General features: G+C 34.4%; 1 pseudogene; it reads right to left on the bottom strand.

Annotated features, from left to right (window-relative positions):
* The window catches only part of LOC110195631 (contactin-6-like), a 278,594-nt pseudogene that overhangs the window by 67,743 nt on the left and 192,740 nt on the right, over positions 1–18,111 (bottom strand).

Raw genomic sequence — 18,111 nt, 5'->3', positions numbered from 1 at the left:
AGCAACTCAATACAGGGTATACATATGCAGTCATACAAAACAATTCCATAGGAGTCTTGTGAAAAACTATATTCCCCTTTATCCTATGGAACAACCTCATTCATTCTATTCTTGTTTTTTGACCCTGTCCCTCCTCAGAAGTGTTTGCTTTTGATTACCCCCTCTTCCAATCTGTTCTTCCTTCAATTATCCCCCTGCTCTCCTATCTCCTTGCCCCCTATTTTCCTGTAGGTTAAGATAGATTTCCATACCCAAATGAGGGTGTGTGTTATTCCCTCCATAAGCTAAATCTGATAAGTATAAGATTCACTAATTCCCTCTCACCTTCCCCCACTTCCGCTCCAATATAAAAGCTTCTTCTTGTTTGTTTTCAGTGAGATAATTCACCCCATTCTACCAGTCCCTTTCTCTTTCTCCCAGTACAATCCTCTCTCATACCTTAATTTTATTTTTTAAACATCATTCCTTCATCTTCAACTCACCCTGTGGCCTCTATGTATCTACCTATACACACATACATACGTACACACATACATGCATACATACTCACACATATATACATACATATATGCATACATATATGTATATATTTACATTTATGTATTTTTTCCCTCCAACTATCCTAATATGGACAAAGATCTCATGAGTTACAAATATAATCTTTCCATGTAAGAATGCAAACAGTTCAACTTCAACAAGTCCCTTAAAATTTCTCTTTCCTGTTTATCTTTTCATGCTTCTCTTGAGTCTTGTATCTGAAAATCAAATTTTCTATTTATCCCTTGTCTTTTCATCAAGAATGCTTGAAATTGGCTTGGGTTCTTATAAGCTAGCCACTGCTTAGGTTCTTAAAATCCCCTTTGAGGATCTCTTTCAGGAATTGATCTGTGGATTCTTTCCATTTCTATTTTACTCTCTGGTTCTAGAATATCAAAGCAGTTTTCCTTGATAATTTCTTGAGAGATGATGTCTAGTCTCTTTTTTTGATCATGGCTTTCAGATAGTCCAATAATGTTTAAATTATCTCTCCTGAATCTATTTTCCAAGTCAGTTGTTTTCTCAATAGAGATTTCACATTGTCTTCTATTTTTTCGTTCTTTTGGTTGTTTAACAATTTCTTAATTTCTCATAAAGTCATTAACTTCCATTTGCTCCATTCTAATTTTGAAGGAAGTATTTTTTTCAGTGAGCTTTTGGACTTTCTTTTTGATCTGGCCAATTCTGCTACTGAAGTCATTCTTCTCTTCATTGCCTCTTTTGCCATTTGTGTTAGGCTAAGTTTTAAGGTGTTAATTTCTTCAATATTTTTTTGGTTCTCCTTTAGCAAGCTGTTGACTTCTTTTTCATGATTTTCTTGCATCACTCTTATTTCTCCTCCCAGTTTTCCCTCTATTTCTCTTACTTGCTTCTGAAAACCCTTTTTCAGCTCTTCCATGGCCTGGGACTGATTCATATATTTCTTGGAGGCTTTGGATGTAGGAGCTTTGACTTTGGTGTCTTCTTTTGGTTGTATGCTTTGATCTTCTTTATCTCCAAAGTAAGATTGCATAGTTTGACTTTCTTTGTGCTGTTTGCCCATGATCCCAGTAATTTATTTGACTTTTAAATTCTTTGTTAAGGTACGGCTCTGCTCCCAGGGAAGGGGAATGTATGTCCCAAGTTTCAGGGGTTTTGTTCAGCTCTTTTCAGAGATACTTCTAGGGACCTGTACATTTTCAGTTCTTCCAAGGCAGTATGATCAAAGGAGAGGAGGCCTGTGCTCTGGTCTATGAGTGACCACAAGTGCTCTTTTCTGCCTTGCAACTGTAAGGAAGATTCTCTCTGTACTGCTACCACAAGCTCCATGATTCCAATGCTCCTCCTTGCCCCAGGACAGCCACCCAGAACTGTGACCCAGATCCAGGCACAGGCAAAGGAAGGAAATCCTGCCTCAGCATCAGCAGAGATCCCTGCAATCCCCCTCTGATCAGCCACTTAATTCCCTTACATCAGTGGACTGAGAGCTCCATAAGCAGCCCCCACTCTGGGGCTGCGCTGGGACTCCAGCTAGACTTAGCTCCTCTCTCACTATGGTATGATGGACCTTTTTTTACTGACCTTCTAAGTTGTCTTTGACATTTGTGGGTTAAGAATTCTGGAAACACCCAGAGCTGCTAGTGATTCAGCCCTCTGAGGCTTGCTCCAGGTTGGCTAAGGCCTAGTCTTCAGGGTCCATGATGAACTGGTGCGATCCTCTTCCAGCCTGGCACAACAGACTTTTCCAATCAACCTTCCAGGTTGTCTTGGGCTGGAAATTTGTTTCATTCTATCTTTTTTGGGTTCTCTTGCTCTAGAATTTGTTTAGAGCCATTTTTACAAGTATTTGGAGGGGTTTGGGGGAGAGCTCAAGGAAGTCATTGCTTTTACTCTGCCATCTTGACTCTGCCCCCTATAAAAGTTATCATTAAAATGCACTGAATGCAAACAAATAAGGTATTTCTAGTATGTGCAGCTTTGTATTCATGGAGAAATCTTATGATATCTTCATGAACTATGAACAACAATGAATTACGGTACAGCTATGAGAAATGGCCAATTCCCAAAACTAAAAGTAGCCTTTTGTGTAAAGTTAGGTTTCAATTAAATATAACCAAGCTTTGCCAGGCATCTGGACATGTTTACTTTGTCTATCATAGCACTCACTGTGTCCCAGGTAAATGTAGCCTGCATGTTAAAAATCTGTGATAGGTAAAATCTCATTCTTTGACAAAGCCACTAAACTGTGCATGAGAAAACAAAGAGCATACACTGAGGCTTCTCCAAAGAAATTAGACATAGCATATAATTTGGATGAAAGACAAAATTCAGGCTATCTATTATGGTTACTTCTTATTAAATAGTAAACATGATAATTTATTTTATGGTTACACACTTAACCAACTATTTTTCCAGTAACTCTAAGTCTTGGTTGTCATAAAATTACAGGCTTATTTTTAGGAATGGAGAGAAAAATTTGATTTCTAATTTTTGTAACTAATAGTTTTTAATAAATACTTGTTGATTTTAATTAAACCAAAATGAATTGAAGATAAAGGGAAAAAGGTTAATTATTTGATTCATAGTCTGAGAGAGCTTAGGGTAAACCCCATGAAATCTTTCTGTGCACCCAGAGTTCTCAGATTAAAAACTCTGACTTAAAATTGCTGAGACTCAACTCTTTTCAGTAACTTCTATCTGCTACAACCATGTGGATGCCAGGAACTGAAGTGATGAGAAGGAAAATATCATCCTTTCCTTGATTAACTTTCTTTTACTGAGGTTCTGAAAAGGGCCTTGAAGTATTTTTTCCCAATCTGTGTTATTATTTGTCCTCCTAAGAGTCAGGTGCAAAATGTGATCTTCATGGGACCAAGAGTTTTATGTCATGGTGACCTTAGAACCAAGATTATAGGCAGGGTGGTTGAGTAACCAAACCAGCAGCCAGACCAACATGGGAACTGATAATCAAGAGGCCAGGGACTTGAGCCCAAGAGAGTTTTTGGACTTGGAACTGGGAATGTGTTCAATGAGAATGTAGCTAAACTATATACCTACTCTCCTTCCCCTTCCCAGAGACTGTAGAGATTTTGAAGAGGAGAAGGATTATGCCTCCCACATGTTAAGGGGAGTAAGTTTGTATATTTGTGATCATAGCTTTTGAAGTAAACACATTCCTTTGGGGGAAAAAAAAAGCTCCTGTGTTACATAAATAACTGAAAACTCAATTGAGACTTTCCTTTAAACTTTAATCAATAGTGAAGGAAAATACAAAATCAAAGGCAATATAGAGATGAAAAGATTTAGATAAAAACAACAACCTAAAATAATGACATTGGTTGGATGAGACTTTTTCTCTTGAATAGCAAAACTGATGATCTCTTCTGGTTTGCGTTTCACAAATTAAAACTCATACTCAAAATCATTTATTGTACCTAATATATATACACCCACTCTTTCTCTTAATATGACAATAATTGATGTAGATACTTTCCAGTTCTTTTAGGTTCACTATCTTATATTTACTCTCAACTCCGAATCAAGTATTGAGAGAAACTTTTAGAAATTTCAAAAATATGTTAAGTAAGCATTATAAGAAACTTTCGTAAGTTTAAAAGATATATCAGAGAGAGAAGGAAAATTAGGATCAGGGTCAGAAGCACTTTAGATTTAGAGTCTGAACACGAATATGAGAAAATAGATCCAGGAATCATGCATAGTAGCAGAGCAAATTTTCTTCCTAAATAACACATGCCAAATTGATCTTGGTTCTTTTTCTTTGACAGAGTCAATAAATTGTGCAAGAGAACCTTGTAGACTATAAGCTGAAACTTCTAGAAAAATTATACATAGTGTGCAATTAAAATGAAATATTAAATTGGGTCTGTCTCTGTATTGTGTTTACTATCATTTTAACATGATAATTCACTTTATGGTTATACCCTCAGCCAAATACATATCCAATAAAGACTGAGTTGAAATAAAATAACAGCCTTATTTTTAGGAGTAGAGAGATGAGAAAAAGTAGAATGTGCTTTCTAATTTTTGTGGTTAACAGTAAGTGCTTAATAAATGCTTGTTGAAATGAATTCAAATGCAATGAGTTGAAAATAATATTAAGAAAATCTCATTATTTAGATCATAGTCTGAGAGGATTTAGTGTAAATCCCCTGAAATCTATCTTTGGACCTGGGGATCCTAGGTCAAAATCTTCTGCCTTAAGGAGTTGGAGTAAGGGAGAATAGACCAGTTTGTCTGTCTACATTTTTCCTTGTTTTGTGGTTAATAGCATTTCGTTAGTACCTCCATTGGCATGCAGAAAACAAAAGCAGCTCCAAGGCCTTCTGAACTCAGTAGGCACAGTGCTGAGTCTACAACAAATGTTAGTTTAAGTGAGGCTAATCTCCCTTATCCTCAGGGACATAATTAGGCTCTTTCTCTCATTAATTGTCATCAGGCCCCTAAAAGAGTACTAGGGGTAATTGACAAATAAACCATCATCATGCTATTTTACAGACAGAGATATGGAGGGATAGGGAGGGCACAATGTGTTTTCAAAATGTTCCTTTGTGAGGCCAGAAAGCTGATACTGACTTCCTGGCTCAGTCAGCCCAACAGTGTGTCTATAAGATCAAACTATCTATCATCATCCTATGAAGTTAGCATGACACCAGTCAAAGTTGGAAATGGTGTTCTATAGTGAAGAAAATGATGAACAAAGGAAAGAATTCAAGTAGGCTAAGTTTTTGTAGAATTTTTAAGGAGGATGGGCTCATGTTTGTTTAAAAATTTAAAACATTAATCACACACAATTTGCCACAATCTGCAAAATAAATTGTATGTGGGGAGGATTTATTTGACATTTCTCATGTCAGAATGAGTGTCAATATGGAATAACCCTTTGGTGATTTGGTTTTAAAAGTTCTTTCAAATTTCCATTGGAATTCGGGAGAGTGTGGTTAGTGGAAATATTTGAACTTTGGTGTAAGAGATCTAATACTGCCTCTGTCAATACTTGTCACTTAAGTATTTCTGAGGCTAAATACTATCCTTTTGTAGTTCTAATTTCTTAAGGTAATTGTGAAGCTAAAATGAGGCAATTCCTATCTATACCTATACCTATATCAATTGAGAGTGAGAGAGAAAGAAAGGGAAAGAGAGAGAGAGAGAGAGAGAGAGAGAGAGAGAGAGAGAGAGAGAGAGAGAGAAAACAGATAGAGAAAGAGAAATAGAGAGAGACAGAGAGAGAATTATAATAGCTTTGTGTCTGATATATACCTTGGTTGAGTCAATTGATGTCTCATGTTACAGTTCACTCTCAAAAACTCCTTGATTGCACAGAAGGTGCTGGTCTATTTTAGCAAAAGGAGTTTCCTCATTAAGCATTTCCTATATCAAAAAAAAAAATCAAATATTTGATCTTAAAAAAGTTCACACTTAATATTTTTTGAGCTCTGATTTTACTTTCTGATAATAAATTATCACAAAACAGAAACTTTCAAATTATCCTCTCAATGGCTTCCTAACTTTGTATTGAAAGGAAACAAAGTTCATTTTGGGTAAGAAAATCAAACAATTGCACAAATTATTCTTTTTCTTAAAATATATTTAGTTTTATGCTTCTTTCATGAAGGGCTTCTTTTTATGAAAACATTGCAATCAATCTTTTGGAATGTATACTCATAGAGTACAGGAATAATTTCAATTGTATTTTTCTATCTATAGGAGTTATCAAAATGCCTGGCATGCAGTAGGCATCTAATAACTGCTTATTATGTGACTGATGGATAGAGATGGATGATACATCATTGGAATCTGCAACTTAGTGGGAAAATTAGAATTTTCTATAAACTTTTATCAGTCCTCCTGTAATCCATATCCAGAAATCTCACCAACACAGTACAACTAATATAGTCTAATGTATGTTGCCATTCCCTAATACCATATTTATGTTTTTGACAAAGCTGCATTCAGGCAGAGCACCTCAAATCCTTCTAAATGCCTTTGAGAACCTCTAGATCTCCTATTATCCCTTCATCTCCATTAGTAAAGCTGGATGTGTATTAAAGCATATTTCCATTGTGAAGGAGAAACCCAGATAGGACCTTCGATATGCTAGCATAATAAAGACTTCTATCACAAAGAATAAACAACTAAATGAGCAGCAATAAACTTAATTTGCACATTAGATATGCTTTTCCAAGTTCCGACATTTCAGTAGAAAATAATGCTGAAGCAATGAGGCCTATAATTGAACATCTCAAACTTCTCCAGTGGGGAAACAGAAACAAATGTTGCCTGCAAACAAGATCATTTTGTATAGCCTGCTGTTCCTCTGCTTTTTAATAATTTTCCAAATGCCAAATCAAATAATTTCTGGGTTTTATGTGATTTTCATATACATCTTAGTAAATATACTCTGGCTTAATGTGATGCAATGCGTCACCCCTCAGAGGAGAAAGTCACCTAAACCTGGTTTCCCTTCAAACATCATCCTGTGCTTCTGTAACAGCCTCAAATTACACTTGGCATCTTCCAAGGAAATGTGTAATATTGAGGTTAATTGTGCTTTCAACATAGCATTGGAAAATTACCTCATCCCACTGAGTTTATGAAAGTCAAAATTTTTAACCCATGTAGTAGATAAATACAGAATCTTTTTACTTTAGATAAGCCATAGTAACCAAAAATGTACTCTGAAAATAGCTAAATCTTGTAACTATTATTTTTGCATGTTACATAACAGCAACATCTCTTGCATGACTAAGGCTGATCAGCCAGTTCTAATAGAGGTAATTGTTTTACCTGCTTTGCTAATATCCTTTATTTGCTTTTCAACCATCATATTACCATGAAGATCATTCTATGTTTAGTTTGTTTAAAAAAACAATAGAAAAAAACAAAATCAGACATCATAAGATAATAAAACACAAATCCCAACACTGAGCCATTTCAACAGTGGACATGTTGGTTGTAGATCTTGGCACTGGCAATGGCCAAAAAATTAGCAGAATAAATGTTAGGATATCATTCTTTTCATTTTTGGAAAGACAATTTTCATATTAAATCCAGATTGAATTGAAAATCTCTCCTGTATATTACATAGATGTGTGTATATGTGATATATACATGCATATATAATACCTGTGTATGTGTGCTATTGTTTTCCTTAGTTCTCAAAGAGGACCATGACATCAGGGACCTGATGACATGACTTGCAATTGACTTTGTTTTAAATGAAAGAGGGCTGTGCAAAGTCAGCAGTCTCACTTTCTTCTCCAGAGCCATCTAGGTATAGTGGCTAGCTATCGATCAGGATGACTGGAGATGGCCCAGGATTCAGTGGGAGACTTTGGCTTTTTTAAGCTAAGGTCTTTTCGGGTTCTCACTTTGAGTAAGGCAATGCCCAATCAGTGAATGGGCCTCTTTAAGAAGTGAGTCAAGGGATGGCTAATAATAATAATAATAATAATAATAATAATAATAATAATAATAATAATAATAATAATAATATGAAACTGGGAGGGAAAGAAAAAGTTACTATTTACATTCACTCTGAGGCAGGAAGGCCCAAAAAAATAACCACTAAGTGGTGCTTGGGCACGGACCTATTGTCCAATCCATGAGGTCCAGAATAAATTGGGTTTAAGGTTTTTGAGAAAGAAATCTAGCCAGTAAACAGCAAGTTAACTAGGCAGCTTTCAACAATCAAAATTTACTTTTCTTTGGGCAGAAAACCCTCAAGGGTGAGGACAGGAGAACAGAGGATAGTGGAGGGGAAGACAGGGGAAAAGAGAGGAAGATACAGGAGATGGAGGAAGAGGAGGACATTTGGCCGGCAACCCTGAGAATGTTCCCTTCCTACTTTGATTTTTTTTTAATTAAAGGGGCCATCCCTTGACTCACTTCTTAAAGAGTCTTATTTACTGAATGGGTATTTCTTCATTCAAAATGAGAACCTGAAAAGACCTTAGCTTAAAGGGGACAAGGTCACCCACTGCATCCTGGGCCATCTCTAGTAGTTCCGATCCATATCTTTCCACTGGACCCAGAGAGCTCTGGAGGAGAAAGTGATGCTGGTGACTTTGCACAGCCCTCCCTCACTCAAATCAAAATCAATTGCAAGTCATGTCATCATGTCCCTGATGTCATGATTGCTCTTGAGAATGAAAGACAAACCACAACCTAAGCATAGTCCAAGTTGACTAAATGAGGCCCTAGCTAGCCAGTTCCACTTGGGCAAATCAACCTGTCATATGTGTGTATTGTATTATTGGATCCACATAAATGTATACAAACACAAACATATATTTCTGCACATTATATAAATATGACATTACATATTACTAAACTGCAGAGTTTAATAGCTTCTATAATTATACACACAGTCATATATACATTTACATATATACATACAAAATACACAAATATACACTCATACTTCATTAAAACTTTGGGAACTATACATAGTCACATTCATACATATGAGCAATGTGTGCATATATGTGTGTGTTCTTAACAAAGTGTTACTGGCAATTGCAAAGGAAGAGCAAATGTATGTGTTTCAATCACATTTAATAGATTTAGAAAGGTTCTATAAGTTTTGCATATTACATGAAGATAAATGAGAAAGGAGGACATTGGCTTCCCTCAGTGAAACCCCGAATACATGTTTGGTTTTTTTTGTGAACTGAGTGAGGATGAGTTATTTTGGCTACTAGAAATAAAACAAAACAAAACAAAGAAAAACCTGATGACTACTAAAATTGGTCAATACAAACATTTCAAGCTTTGTTGTTCTCTTAAAATTTTCCAGCTAAAAATTTATCCAAACAATTCACAGTATCATAGATCATAGACCAAAATGTGGTGGTAACCTCAGAAGCTCTTTATTAGAACACCTTCATTTTACAAATGAAGAAACTGAGTTTCAAGGGATGTTTAGTAATTTCCCTTAGGAAGATAGTCTGAAGATCATAAATTTTGAAGAAGAAGAGCTGTAAGATTCCATTTAGATCAGTTCTTAATATTTTGTGTCATGATTCTCTTTGAAAATCACGTGAAGTCAACAAACCTCTTCTAAAAAAACACTTTTAAAATACAGAGAATTAAAAAGAATTGAAATAAGGTTACCAAAATATTAAAACAAAAACAGCAACCACAAAGTTATTGTAAGTTTCCTCTACTTTAACTTTCACATTTTACAAATGAGGGAAATGAGCCATTCTTAAGGATGTTAAACAACTTGCTTAAACTGACAAAAAGTCAACATTAGAGGGGAGTTTTGAATTTAGTGCCTTAGACATGCAAGGCAGTACCAATGTAAGCAAGTACCTTTATATTTTAATAGCAGACACAAATAGGTTGAGGCAACCTTGATAGGATAATTTAGCCACATCTAAAAGGAACCTTAGAGAACAACAAGTGTTATTCTCTCATTTTAAATATAAGGAATCTGAAGCCCAGAGAGGATGGGTGACTTGCCCAAGAACATACAGCTTTGATCTGAAATCAACGTCTCTGAAACCATATTTGATGGTCTTCCAATAGAAAATATTAAATATTTGGCACAGTTGTCCTCTGAAAACAAAAACAAATGAACAAAAAAAAACTTTGCTTATACTCTGAATTAAGCTTTATGATCTAAGACAAACTTCAAAACATTTTGGCAGAGAGCATTTGGACAAATCAATTAATTTTGGTCAGGATCTCATCTGAGAGCAGGAATGGACAATGGGGGTTATTGGCTTATCTTGAAAGGGAATTTTCATTTCAAAAGAGAAAAATGTTTGCTTTTATAGGCTTTCTGACTCCCTGATGTTAGCTCTCACTAGAAGTCTGGACAAGAGATAAAGATGACATGATTTACTGGGTGTTCATGAAAAAGGGCAAATATTTCATTTGGGAAGTTTATCTGAAGGACCGTTTAGGCAAAGTACTGATGCTGATGTTAAGTACTTGTCAAACATATATATTTATTTATTTCTAACATATTTAAATTGTTTCAAATGTCATCAGTAAGCAAGGATCTCATTATGGAATTCCTAGAAATGTGATACAAAAAAGAACAAGGAAGTATATTAAAAGAGAATGTTTTGATTCTCTTTGTCCGTAACTATCCAGGACAGATTGCTTGCTACCAATATATGTACTTTTTATGATGATGATGAAGATCAAGAAGATGATTATGATATAGTCAGAGAGGGGTAGTAGATAGCTAGATAGCCTGAGAGATAGACATGGATTCACATTATGCTTCTGACACAAATTGGCTGTATGACTATGAGCATACCACTTAATCTTTCAGTATCTCAGGCCTTCCTTTAAACCTATAAGTTGCAGATTAGGCATTCATCTTTGGTATTATGAGCTTCTTCGCTGGCACTTACCCATAACAACAGAATCACATCTTACCTTCTTCAGGATACCTTCTCAAATTTCCTGGACCCAACTTCTATTGCTAGACCCTTCCTTCTGAGATTATAACCCATTTACACTGTATATATCTGTATATGCATAACTGTTTGCATACTGTGTTTCCTCCACTTAGAATATGAACTATCATGATGGCAGGGAACATATTTTTTGCCCTTTTGTCAGCTGGAATAAATAAAAAACTAAATAAATATTTGTTTATTGTGATAATAATTATTATTATCGAAATTATAATTATTACAGTAAACATGTAAAGATTCCTGTGATTTTAATGATAAAGTGCTTAAATATGATGCTTTCATGAAAGTTTATTTCTATCTTGAATTTTTATATTCTATTTTCTGTGGATATTAGCTTTTTTTTTTTTAGTTACATTGCTTTTTCATGAAGATGATCTTTAGGCTCTTCACCCTGGATAAGTGTATGTTACAGATACAACTCATTTTCTGGTTTTCACATGGTTACTCGAGTTGTGTTGTCTTTATGGGTAAGAATGATGGAATTAATGGAATTTTGACTGACAATATGAATAACTAACTTCAGCACTTATGCCTTTGTCATAAACAACCCAGTTTTTCAAAAGAATGGGCAAGTCTCATATTGTTAGTACTAGAATCTGGGCTTGCTTAAAATAAATTTCCTCCCTTGAGAGAATACAAACTCTTCAAAAGTGGGGATTGTTCCATTGTTTGGTTCCGAATCCTCAGAGTCTAGCACAGGGCCTGTCAGATAGGTGTTGAACAATTTATTGACTAGTTGAGAAGACAAACAGAATTACCACCCCCTACTACAGCTATATTATATAGTACAATGGTACTTAATAAACAGTATATATTAATAAATACTTTTAAATTAATAAAGGTCAATGTCCTATGGAAGTAAACTCATGGTATTTTTTCTACATTTTTTCAGATGAGACATTTGATCTCTCCCTATATTTTCCTCAACTTAGCAAGGTCATATCACATCTTAGAGTATTAATCTATTTGTCATTATGGATGTGAGTGAAAGATGGTTACAGATAGTCTGTGTTATAAAATTTAGTTACAGAATATGTTGGAATTGCTAAGTCCATTTCCACCTTTAAAATAATGACAAGTCAATCTTTAGGAACGGCTGTTTTTCAAAATGAAACACACCAGGTAGATTTTGACACATCAAGTTTCACCAGTCACATTGCACTCCAACTCTGCAGACAAGAGTTGTCATAATAAAATATACTTGAGACAAGTTGGCAGTGATATCTTCCAGGGACAGAGTGAAGGCTGATCTTCTCTGAGACACTTAAATGGACTGATGGAGTGTTAAAGTATAACCACTTAACATTTTCATTATCTAGGAAAGATATTCAAAATTTTTTAAAAATCTGAATTTCCTAAATGGAGAACTTAAACACTTTTGAGCAATTAGAAATTAGCATCTCACCCTATTTCAATGAGTTATTCATTTTAGCTATCCAAAGAAACCAATTAATTGAGGCAGATGACCATTTCAAGTGAATGTGGTAGCTTATTATATTAGCATTCAGCAAAGTGATATAGCAAAGATGGGGAATAGAGAAAAGCATTCAAATTCTAATTATGTCCTTTGGGAATGTATGTGAGAACATTTTCATAGGAAGAATAGAATATGTTTTGAAAGACTTTAAAATGTAGTATTTTGTTTTACCATCTTCTACAGTACAGGCCTAAATGTTTATGACAGTAAGAATAGAGCAGTGACTCATGAATACCATGTTTTTGGAATGCATTTTAAACCTCTTCTCCTTTGAAAGAGCTGTCTATTTAAACAGTTATGTTTTACATACTCAGCAATACATTATGTTCAGTATGGTTATATACATGGCCTATATACATAGGTAATTACATCTAGAGGAATGTTTCTGAATTAAGTCCTGCTTAACAAATTACACATGAGTTAAATGACTTCATCAACATCTCCACAGCCCAGCACATGAAGACATTTGAGGAAACTCAAATATTTTGAGTGGAAGCTATAATTTGTGACTAATTAGCCTCCAATGTTATGTTCAGCTGGTTTTATAAACACCAGCTCTGAGAGATGTTTTATGATGCTACCACTTTGTTCAAATGGAGAGGTGTGAACCATCTACAAAGATTCAAAACCACTGCCCCTCTATGAGTGGAACTTGGTGAATACTAAAATATGAATGCCTCAATACTAATATGTGAATATATGCTAATATAACTATTGAAGAATCACAAAATTAAAAACTCTGTACAAGGTGATTAAAGTGGTGATATGGTATCAACAGATACGTTCCCAACATGAATACAATACAAATGAAGTAAAATTGCCTTTTATGACCAGGTTTCCTGAAGTCTTGGCAATGCCAAACTGATTTGTGGCTATGCAAGTATATGTTCCTGCATCTGACTTGGTAAAATTATATATCTTGAGACTGCCATCCTCTAAGATATAGAATCTCAAAAAGTTGAAGAAAAATAGATATAAGATATAAATATAAGTAAGATATAGAATCTCAAAAAGTTGAAGAAAAAAGTGTATTATTAATGGAATCATGGACATTTTATTATGGTCGAAACTTACCAATCTTTGTCTAATGAGGATACTAAATTCTCAAATTTTAATAACCTATTAAACCCCTTAATCTAATGCTGTGCCTCTGCTCATGGTCAACTGCTGTTTATTTACTTTAGATTGCAAATTTCCCCCTTTTCTGCTAAATGCTGATATTATTATAACATAACTCAAAATTTGAATTTATTATTTGGGTTTTATGTTACCATTCAATAGGGATGGAACACTGATATAAACCAATATTATTGGACAAATAAGGAATGTAACTTTTAACCATATATTTGAAGAAGTCACATCTTTACTTAGTTCATTAGTAAAAATTTAATTCAGCTTTGGAGAAATAAAGATAGCTCTATATAACATCTAGCCTGGGGCTCCATATATGGTGAGGTTTGTATGTGGTCTCAAACATGAAAGGACTGTCAATATTTTAGGAATCCTGTCAGATTTAATAGAATGAAGGTGTCCTTGTGGTTCTTTTCAAGCCAAAGGAACTTCTTGGATCCTAGAACAATCATGCCTCCTTAATGAAAGTTAGAGGCATTTTTGAAAGATGAAATTCTGGGTGCTTACTGAAAAATTGAAATAAACAGTGTTTCAACTATTGTTTATGTTGTTTCTGCATTTGGCAAAATAATTCCTATGGAAATTTCCTTGGAATTTAAATACAGCTAGAATCATGCTTTAGTATGCCACTACATAATTAGGGCAAACTTCAAAAATGATAGACATTATATCAAGGTTCCCAAATTTTAGGTGAGGAGAAATTGAAGCATTTATTAATTTTAAGTCATGCATATTCTCAAGGTTTAAATATGTATATACATATATTTGGAAATGGATTAATAGATTTAAAAACATACCCTTTAAAAACTTTATAATAATAATGGCTCTTACTTATGCAATACTTAAAAATTCTCAAATTACTTTAAATACATAATCTCATCCAATACTCACAATAGCTTTGACTATAGATGCTTTTATCCCCATTTTGCAGAAAAAAGAATACAAAACTGAGAGTTTCTGGGACTTGCCAGAGTCACAATACAATATATGTCTGAGATGGGGTTTGAACCCGAGTGATCCTGATTCCCCATCCAGTATTTATCCTGTATGTAATGCTGCATCTCAGTAACCATGCTTGTGAATATTTAATCTTTAGCAATGAAAAATGTTGTCAGAATTATTGTTTTTGGATGAAAAGTAAAAAAATGGCAAGAAAATTAATTATCATATTATATCTTTTAAGTTGTGACAAAACAGTATTTTGTTACATTCCAAATATATTTTTATTACTAATATATGTATTTCATGCAATATAGCAAATAGAGTTAATTGCTCACTTTGAAACATTGCCACTCTTCTAGCTGAGTACAGTAACAAATGGTAATTTGAATGAAATCCACTTCTATTTTCAGGTTATCACTGACTGTGTTCAACTCATTGTCAAGTGAATAGAAGCACTCACCCCTGTATTGTGAGTGTTAACTGATACATAACTAGATACAAAAGTCAGGCTCCCTGCAGTATGTTGGAGAATGCCATTTTTCCTCTGTTCCTGTGATATAATTCAAGTCAAGGCATAATACTATTTAAGTTTTAGAATTCAATAGCCCATTACAAAGTTTAAGTGAATTTTAATCCAATGGGATTGATTGTTTATTTCTTGTTTTGCCACAAAGGTATATTGGGAATGTGGAATGACCTCTTTCCTTACACTCTATAAATAAGTCCTTATTTGGTTGTATTAGGAAGTGAAATTTGAGAATGTAATGTTTGCCACACATCCACTATGTCTTGTTTTGTTTTTTCAAATTCCCTGTGCGATTTCTAGGGGTGGAGCAAAGATGATGAAATGGAGAAAACAATGGGTTGAGCTCTCTCAATACTGCCCTCTAAACAACTTTAAACTAAAACTTCAAATTGAATTCTGGAGTGGCAGGGCAAACAAAAGGTCAGAGTGAGATATCTTTCCAGCTCAAGACAATTTAGGAGGTCAGAAAGAGAGATCTGTGACCTGAAGGTGGAGATGGCCCAGAGTCCATGTGGATAAAAATTCAGTGTTAGGACTAAGTGGTGGTGACAGGTGCTGTCAAGCTGTAGATAGTAAGGAGACATGGGAAGGAAGGGGAAGGTTGTGCTAGCACTAGACACAGAACCAGATGCTGTATGGCAACTCCATTTCCTGTATACACTTGTATATTTTTAAAATTATTTGTATTTTAATTTTTGTTTAAGGCAATTGGGGTTAAGTGACTTGCCCTGGGTCACATGGCTAGTAAGTGTCAAGTATATATACACTTCTAGGTCATAGTTTGGGGACAGAAAAGAGTAGTTTTGTTCAAGAGTGAGTGGGATCATTGAGAAGCAGTGTTGCCTTTGACCCCAAGTGAACAGGAGCTCTGGAACAGTATTATCTTGAGACATAAATGATGGGAGAACCAATGGAACAGCTCGTTTCTGGGTCAACGGGAGAAGGGGCCCTGAGACTTAGCAGTGATTGCATTCCCAAGGAATGAGGGGCTTTTCCTGGATAAGAACCAGAGCACAGACAAGGAGAATAGTGACCACACCTCTTTCTAGATCACACCACCTTGGAAGCATTAAAAACTTCCAAATGCCCACAATTAGTTCTGAAAATAGCATTAGAAAAAAAAAAAGATGAAGCGTGAGCAGTGCCCATCCCAATTCTTTACCCCAAAATTCTGGGAACATAATCCAATATTAACACCAAATTCTATAACAAGAAATGCGGTGGAAAAAATGAGCGAACAATGTAAAAAAGAACCTGAACATAAAAAAGCTATTATTGTGATGGGAAAGATCAAGACACAAACTCAAAAGGAGACAATGGGGTAAAACAGGCACACAAAAAACCTAAATAAAAATAATGTGAACTGGATACGAGCCCAAAGATCACACACTATAACCAGATAGGATTTACACTAGGAATACAGGCCTGGTACAATATTAGAAATAATTTACCATATTAATAATAAAATCAACAAATCATATATTTATAATAATAAATGCAGAAAAAGCCTTTGACAAAGCATAACACCCATTCCTTTTTAAAATGATAGGTAATATCGATCTAAAACCCTCAGCACACATTATCTATATCAGGGATCAACTTGAAGCCATCTAGGTAAGACCAGAGGTCAAGTAAGCACGGCTATTACCACCACTATTTTTAAATATTATACTAGAAATGATAGCTTATATTAGTAAGACAAGAAAAAACAAATTGAAAGAATAAAAGTAGGCAATGAAGAAATTAAATTATCCCACTTTGCAGATATTATGATGATATACTTATAGAACCCTCGACTATCAACTTAAAAAAAATACTTGAAAAACAACATCTTTAGCAAAGTTTCAGGATATAAAACAAACCCATATATATCATCAGCATTTCCATATACTACAAAAAATATAAAAACAGCAGAAAGAAATAGAAAAATAAATTCTATTTAAAATAATTGTAGACAACCTATAATAATTGGGAGTCTACCTGCTAAGACATTCCCAAGAACTACATGAAGACAATTACAAAAAAAAAAAATTTCACACAAATAAATACAGCTCTGAACAAGTGGAGGTATACTAATTGTTCATTGATAAGTTGAGCTAATATAATAAAGTTGACAAGTCTACATAAGTTAACTTAATCATTCAGTGTCATACATATTAAACTACCAAAAATGTATTTTTAGACCTAGAAAAAGAATAATAAAACTACTCTGTTATTCCAAAAGGACAAGAATATCAAGGGAATTAATGAAAAAAGTGTAGTAAGGTGATATAGCAGCATTAGATTTCTAACTATATTACAAAGTAGTAATTATAAAAATAATCTGGTACTGGCTGAGAAATAGAGTGGTGGATCAGTGGAATAGATGAGGTATTCAAGACACAATAATAAGTGGACATACTAATCTTGTGTTTCATAAACCAAAGATCCAAGCTTTGGCAGTAAGAACAAACCACGTGACAAAAATCACTGGAAAATGAGCAGAACCAAAAGAACATTGTATACAGTAACAATAATATTTTAAGGATGATCAACTCCAAAAAAATTTGCTACATTAATCAAGACAATAATTTAAGAGAATTTCAAAAGACACATGATGCAAAATTCTAGCCTTCTACAGAGAAAGAACTTATCAACTCTGGGTGCAGATTGAAGCATATTTATTTTCTTTATCTTTTTTTTTTCTTTTTATCTCTATTTTCTATTGCAACATGACTAATATAGTAATGTATTTTGAACACTTCTAGGTCTGTATCCCAAAGACATTATAACAATGAGTAAATGACCCACAGGTATAAAAAAATGTTTACAGCAGCTTTTTGCAGTAGCCAAGGATGGAAAATTGAGGGGATGCCCATCCATTGGGGAATGGCTGAAGAAGATGTGGTATATGAATGTAATGAACACTATTGTGCTATAAAAATGATGAGTAGGTGGACATCATAAAATGTGGAAAGACATATATGAACTGATGCTAAGTGAAGTGAGCAGAACTAGGAGAACATTGTACACAGTAACAGCCAAATTGCGTGATAACTAACTGTATTAGACTTGGCTCTTCTCAG

Source organism: Phascolarctos cinereus, unplaced genomic scaffold, assembly GCF_003287225.1.
Source record: "Phascolarctos cinereus isolate Bilbo 61053 unplaced genomic scaffold, phaCin_HiC Scaffold_4;HRSCAF=312, whole genome shotgun sequence".
Taxonomy (NCBI): Eukaryota; Metazoa; Chordata; class Mammalia; order Diprotodontia; family Phascolarctidae; genus Phascolarctos; species Phascolarctos cinereus.
The sequence above is the reverse complement of the archived record's forward strand: the minus strand, read 5'-3'. Positions and strand labels throughout refer to the sequence as shown.